The sequence below is a fragment of the Idiotropiscis lumnitzeri genome, chromosome 16 (genome assembly GCF_059441095.1).
Source record: "Idiotropiscis lumnitzeri isolate Australia: NSW breed Sydney's pygmy pipehorse chromosome 16, RoL_Ilum_1.0, whole genome shotgun sequence".
Lineage (NCBI taxonomy): Eukaryota > Metazoa > Chordata > Actinopteri > Syngnathiformes > Syngnathidae > Idiotropiscis > Idiotropiscis lumnitzeri.
In genome coordinates, this window is record NC_142406.1 from 62,501 (window position 1) to 70,000 (window position 7,500).

Below are 7,500 nucleotides of genomic sequence, written 5' to 3' on the forward strand. Positions count from 1 at the left end.
CCGGGAGGACCGCTCCTCCTGCGTCGGTCCCCGGGTCATGGGAAGTGCCGTGTGGCGGTGGTGGGGCCGGGAGGACCGCTCCTCCTGCGTCGGACCCGAGTCATAGGAAGTGCCGTGTGGCGGGGCCGGGAGGACCGCTCCTCCTGCGTCGGACCCGAGTCATAGGAAGTGCCGTGTGGCGGGGCCGGGAGGACCGCTCCTCCTGCGTCGGACCCGAGTCATAGGAAGTGCCGTGTGGCGGGGCCGGGAGGACCGCTCCTCCTGCGTCGGACCCGAGTCATAGGAAGTGCCGTGTTGCGCTGGTGGGGCCGTGCCCGCCAACAGCCTTCAGTGGTCGGATACCACGTTTGCAAGCTCCCCGCTGGAATGGGGACTTAGAAGAAATGAGGGGAAAATTCCCCCGGAGCTCCGTGCCTGAGGGCGGGCTGTGAGCCGCGCCGCGTCCGCCAACAGCCTTCCATGGTCGGACACCATTGTTCGCAAGTTGCCCGCTGGAATGGGCACATAGAAGAAATTTCGAGGATAACATCCACCAGAGCGCCAGGGCGGCCGTTATTGCAGTATGCGTCCGCCTGGCAGCTCTCTTCCGCGGGAACCATTGGGCAATTTCTTTCACGGAGGTGGACATAGAAGAATTTTTGTTTCTAAAAACGTGGTTCCTAAAAATGTGCCCCAGGTGTTTTGGAAAACCCGGGTAAACCTGGGAAGTAGGCAAATGACCCTCTGACTAGGGGTAAAAACGTTTGCCTACTGCAGCGCCCCTAATGCAATTCGGCGGAACTGCAACGCCCCTGGTCGCCTAAACGCTACCCCTGGTCGCCTAAACCTCACCCCTGGTCGCCTAAACCTCACCCCTGGTCGCCTAAAAGTCACCCCTGGTCGCCTAAATTGTCAACCCCTGGTCACCTAAATTGTCAACCCCTGGTCGCCTAAAGGGGACTTAGAAGAAATGAGGGGGCAAATTCCCCCGGAGCTCCGTGCCTGAGGGCGGGCTGTGAGCCGCGCCGCGTCCGCCAACAGCCTTCAGTGGTCGGATACAATGTTTGAAAGGTCCCCGCTGGAAAGGGGACTTAGAAGAAATGAGGCAAATTTCCCCGGAGCTCCGTGCCTGAGGGCGGGCTGTGAGCCGCGCCGCGTCCGCCAACAGCCTTCAGTGGTCGGATACAATGTTTGAAAGGTCCCCGCTGGAAAGGGGACTTAGAAGAAATGAGGCAAATTTCCCCGGAGCTCCGTGCCTGAGTGCGGGCTGTGAGCCGCGCCGCGCCCGCCAACAGCCTTCAGTGGTCGGATACAATGTTTGAAAGTTCCCCGCTGGAAAGGGGACTTAGAAGAAATGAGGCAAATTTCCCCGGAGCTCCGTGCCTGAGGGCGGGCTGTGAGCCGCGCCGCGTCCGCCAACAGCCTTCAGTGGTCGGATACAATGTTTGAAAGGTCCCCGCTGGAAAGGGGACTTAGAAGAAATGAGGCAAATTTCCCCGGAGCTCCGTGCCTGAGGGCGGGCTGTGAGCCGCGCCGCGCCCGCCAACAGCCTTCAGTGGTCGGATACAATGTTTCAAAGTTCCCCGCTGGAAAGGGGACTTAGAAGAATTGAGTAAAATTCACCCGGAGCTCCGTGCCCGAGGGCCGGCTATGAGCCGCGCCGCGCCCGCCAACAGCCTTCCTTTGGTCGGATACAATGTTTCAAAGTTCCCCGCTGGAAAGGGGACTTAGAAGAAATTTGTGAAAATTCACCCGGAGCTCCGTGCCTGAGGGCCGGCTATGAGCCGCGCCGTGCCCGCCAACAGCCTTCCACGGTCGGATACAATGTTTCAAAGTTCCCCGCTGGAAAGGGGACTTAGAAGAAATTTGTGAAAATTCACCCGGAGCTCCGTGCCCGAGGGCCGGCTATGAGCCGCGCCGTGCCCGCCAACAGCCTTCCACGGTCGGATACAATGTTTCAAAGTTCCCCGCTGGAAAGGGGACTTAGAAGAAATTTGTGAAAATTCACCCGGAGCTCCGTGCCCGAGGGCCGGCTATGAGCCGCGCCGTGCCCGCCAACAGCCTTCCACGGTCGGATACAATGTTTCAAAGTTCCCCGCTGGAAAGGGGACTTAGAAGAAATTTGTGAAAATTCACCCGGAGCTCCGTGCCTGAGGGCCGGCTATGAGCCGCGCCGTGCCCGCCAACAGCCTTCCACGGTCGGATACAATGTTTCAAAGTTCCCCGCTGGAAAGGGGACTTAGAAGAAATTTGTAAAATTCACCCGGAGCTCCGTGCCCGAGGGCCGGCTATGAGCCGCGCCGTGCCCGCCAACAGCCTTCCACGGTCGGATACAATGTTTCAAAGTTCCCCGCTGGAAAGGGGACTTAGAAGAAATTTGTGAAAATTCACCCGGAGCTCCGTGCCCGAGGGCCGGCTATGAGCCGCGCCGTGCCCGCCAACAGCCTTCCACGGTCGGATACAATGTTTCAAAGTTCCCCGCTGGAAAGGGGACTTAGAAGAAATTAGGCAACTTTCCCCGGAGCTCCATGCCTGAGTGCGGGCTGTTTGCCGCGCCGTGCCCGCCAACAGCCTTCAGTGGTCGGATACAATGTTTCAAAGTTCCCCGCTGGAAAGGGGACTTAGAAGAAATTATGAATATTTTTGTTTCTAAAAACGTGATCCCTGAAAATGTGCCCCAGGTGTTTTGGAAAACCCGGGTAAACCTGGGAAGTAGGCAAATGACCCTCTGACTAGGGGGGAAGAACGTTTGCCTACTGCAGCGCCCCTAATGCAATTCGGCGGAACTGCAACGCCCCTGGTCGCCTAAACGCTACCCCTGGTCGCCTAAAAGCTACCCCTGGTCGCCTAAAAGCTACCCCTGGTCGCCTAAACGCTACCCCTGGTCGCCTAAACGCTACCCCTGGTCGCCTAAACGCTACCCCTGGTCACCTAAACGCTACCCCTGGTCGCCTAAACGCTTCCCCTGGTCACCTAAACGCTACCCCTGGTCGCCTAAACGCTACCCCTGGTCGCCTAACTGACCCCTCGTGTGTGGGGATCAACGTTTGCCTACTAGGGCGTCCTCCGGCGGCCTCTCGGCAGTACTGCAGGCCCATTTTAGCCGAGCCCATTGAAATGAATGGGGGAATTTTATACGTTTTTGCCTTTTTTTCCCCCCCTCGTTCTTTTTGTATTTATTCATTTATTTCAACTTTTACCGACTCAACCGCCCTCCGGCGTGCCCTCGGCGGTCCCGCAAGCCCAATTCGGCCGAGCCCATTGAAATGAATGGGGGAATTTTATACGTTTTTGCCTTTTTTTTTCCCCCCCCCTCGTCCTTTTTGTATTTATTCATTTATTTCAACTTTTACCGACTCAACCGCCCTCCGGCGTGCCCTCGGCGGTCCCGCAAGCCCAAATCGGCCGAGCCCATTGAAATGAATGGGGGGATTTTCTACGTTTTTGCCTTTTTTCCCCCCCTCGTCCTTTTTGTATTTATTTACTTATTTCAACCTTTACCGACTTAGGGGCCACTTGGCACCGCCTGTGCCCGGGGAAGGTGCTCATATTCGGCTTCACTGTCAGGCAGCATGCACTCCTCCTCCGGAGCTTCCATTTGGGCAAACTTAGGGGCCGCTTGGCACCGTCCGTGCCCGGGGAAGGTGCTCCTATTCGGGCCAAGTGTGACACACGCCCGCCCTCCTCCTCCGGAGCTTCCATGAGGGTAAACTTAGGGGCCGCTTGGCACCGCCTGTGCCCGGGGAAGGTGCTCCTATTCGGCTTCACTGTCACACAGCATGCACTCATCCTCCGGAGCTTCCATAAGGGCAAACTTAGGGGCCGCTTGGCACCGCCTGTGCCCGGGGAAGGTGCTCATATTCGGCTTCACTGTCACACAGCATGCACTCATCCTCCGGAGCTTCCATAAGGGCAAACTTAGGGGCCGCTTGGCACCGCCTGTGCCCGGGGAAGGTGCTCCTATTCGGCTTCACTGTCATGCAGCATGCACTCCTCCACCGGAGCTTCCATTTGGGCAAACTTAGGGGCCGCTTGGCACCGCCTGTGCCCGGGGAAGGTGCTCCTATTCGGGCCAAGTGTGACACACGCCCGCACTCCTCCTCCGGAGCTTCCATTTGGGCAAACTTAGGGGACGCTTGGCACCGCCCGTGCCCGGGGAAGGTGCTCATATTCGGCTTCACTGTCACACAGCATGCACTCATCCTCCGGAGCTTCCATAAGGGCAAACTTAGGGGCCGCTTGGCACCGCCTGTGCCCGGGGAAGGTGCTCATATTCGGGCCAAGTGTGACACACGCCCGCACTCCTCCTCCGGAGCTTCCATTTGGGCAAACTTAGGGGCCACTTGGCACCGCCTGTGCCCGGGGAAGGTGCTCATATTCGGCTTCACTGTCAGGCAGCATGCACTCCTCCTCCGGAGCTTCCATTTGGGCAAACTTAGGGGCCGCTTGGCACCGTCCGTGCCCGGGGAAGGTGCTCCTATTCGGGCCAAGTGTGACACACGCCCGCCCTCCTCCTCCGGAGCTTCCATGAGGGTAAACTTAGGGGCCGCTTGGCACCGTCCGTGCCCGGGGAAGGTGCTCCTATTCGGGCCAAGTGTGACACACGCCCGCCCTCCTCCTCCGGAGCTTCCATGAGGGTAAACTTAGGGGCCGCTTGGCACCGCCTGTGCCCGGGGAAGGTGCTCATATTCGGCTTCACTGTCACACAGCATGCACTCATCCTCCGGAGCTTCCATAAGGGCAAACTTAGGGGCCGCTTGGCACCGCCTGTGCCCGGGGAAGGTGCTCATATTCGGGCCAAGTGTGACACACGCCCGCACTCCTCCTCCGGAGCTTCCATTTGGGCAAACTTAGGGGCCACTTGGCACCGCCTGTGCCCGGGGAAGGTGCTCATATTCGGCTTCACTGTCAGGCAGCATGCACTCCTCCTCCGGAGCTTCCATTTGGGCAAACTTAGGGGCCGCTTGGCACCGTCCGTGCCCGGGGAAGGTGCTTCTATTCGGCTTCACTGTCACACAGCATGCACTCCTCCTCCGGAGCTTCCATAAGGGCAAACTTAGGGGCCGCTTGGCACCGTCTGTGCCCGGGGAAGGTGCTCCTATTCGGCTTCACTGTCACACAGCATGCACTCCTCCTCCGGAGCTTCCATGAGGGTAGACTTAGGGGCCACTTGGCACCGCCTGTGCCCGGGGAAGGTGCTCATATTCGGCTTCACTGTCCGGAGCTTCCATTAGGGCAAACTTAGGGGCCACTTGGCACCGCCTGTGCCCGGGGAAGGTGCTCCTCTCCGGGCTAAGTGTGACACACGCCCGCACTCCTCCTCCGGAGCTTCCATTAGGGCAAACTTAGGGGCCGCTTGGCACCGCCTGTGCCCGGGGAAGGTGCTCATATTCGGCTTCACTGTCAGGCAGCATGCACTCCTCCTCCGGAGCTTCCATTTGGGCAAACTTAGGGGCCGCTTGGCACCGTCTGTGCCCGGGGAAGGTGCTCCTATTCGGGCCAAGTGTGACACACGCCCGCACTCCTCCTCCGGAGCTTCCATTAGGGCAAACTTAGGGGCCGCTTGGCACCGCCTGTGCACGGGGAAGGTGCTCCTATTCGGCTTCACTGTCACACAGCATGCACTCCTCCTCCGGAGCTTCCATAAGGGCAAACTTAGGGGCCGCTTGGCACCGTCTGTGCCCGGGGAAGGTGCTCCTATTCGGGCCAAGTGTGACACACGCCCGCACTCCTCCTCCGGAGCTTCCATAAGGGTAGACTTAGGGGCCGCTTGGCACCGCCTGTGCCCGGGGAAGGTGCTCATATTCGGCTTCACTGTCACACAGCGTGCACTCCTCCTCCGGAGCTTCCATTTGGGCAAACTTAGGGGCCGCTTGGCACCGTCTGTGCCCGGGGAAGGTGCTCATATTCGGGCCAAGTGTGACACACGCCCGCACTCCTCCTCCGGAGCTTCCATGAGGGTAGACTTAGGGGCCGCTTGGCACCGCCTGTGCCCGGGGAAGGTGCTCATAGTCGGCTTCACTGTCAGGCAGCATGCACTCCTCCTCCGGAGCTTCCATTTGGGCAAACTTAGGGGCCGCTTGGCACCGTCTGTGCCCGGGGAAGGTGCTCATATTCGGGCCAAGTGTGACACACGCCCGCACTCCTCCTCCGGAGCTTCCATTTGGGCAAACTTAGGGGCCGCTTGGCACCGCCTGTGCCCGGGGAAGGTGCTCATATTCGGGCCAAGTGTGACACACGCCCGCACTCCTCCTCCGGAGCTTCCATTTGGGCAAACTTAGGGGCCGCTTGGCACCGCCTGTGCCCGGGGAAGGTGCTCATATTCGGGCCAAGTGTGACACACGCCCGCACTCCTCCTCCGGAGCTTCCATAAGGGCAAACTTAGGGGCCGCTTGGCACCGTCTGTGCCCGGGGAAGGTGCTCCTCTCCGGGCTAAGTGTGACACACGCCCGCACTCCTCCCCCGGAGCTTCCATTAGGGCAAACTTAGGGGCCGCTTGGCACCGCCTGTGCCCGGGGAAGGTGCTCATATTCGGCTTCACTGTCAGGCAGCATGCACTCATCCTCCGGAGCTTCCATAAGGGCAAACTTAGGGGCCGCTTGGCACCGCCTGTGCCCGGGGAAGGTGCTCCTCTCCGGGCTAAGTGTGACACACGCCCGCACTCCTCCCCCGGAGCTTCCATTAGGGCAAACTTAGGGGCCGCTTGGCACCGCCTGTGCCCGGGGAAGGTGCTCATATTCGGCTTCACTGTCAGGCAGCATGCACTCCTCCTCCGGAGCTTCCATTTGGGCAAACTTAGGGGCCGCTTGGCACCGCCTGTGCCCGGGGAAGGTGCTCCTATTCGGGCCATGTGTGACACACGCCCGCACTCCTCCTCCGGAGCTTCCATGAGGGTAGACTTAGGGGCCGCTTGGCACCGCCTGTGCCCGGGGAAGGTGCTCATATTCGGCTTCACTGTCAGGCAGCATGCACTCCTCCTCCGGAGCTTCCATTTGGGCAAACTTAGGGGCCGCTTGGCACCGCCCGTGCCCGGGGAAGGTGCTCCTATTCGGCTTCACTGTCATGCAGCATGCACTCCTCCACCGGAGCTTCCATTTGGGCAAACTTAGGGGCCGCTTGGCACCGCCTGTGCCCGGGGAAGGTGCTCCTATTCGGGCCAAGTGTGACACACGCCCGCACTCCTCCTCCGGAGCTTCCATTTGGGCAAACTTAGGGGACGCTTGGCACCGCCCGTGCCCGGGGAAGGTGCTCATATTCGGGCTAAGTGTGACAGACGCCGGCCTATTACCCCCGGAGCGATGGAGCTGGGGGCGCTCGCTCCCCGCCCGTGCCCGGGGAAGGTGCTCCTCTCCGGCCTAAGTGTGGCAGACGCCGGCCTATTACCCCCAGAGCGATGGAGCTGGGGGGCGCTCGCTCCCCGCCCGTGCCCGGGGAAGGTGCTCCTCTCCGGGCTAAGTGTGGCAGACGCCGGCCTATTACCCCCGGGGCGATGGAGCTGGGGGGCGCTCGCTCCCTGCCTGT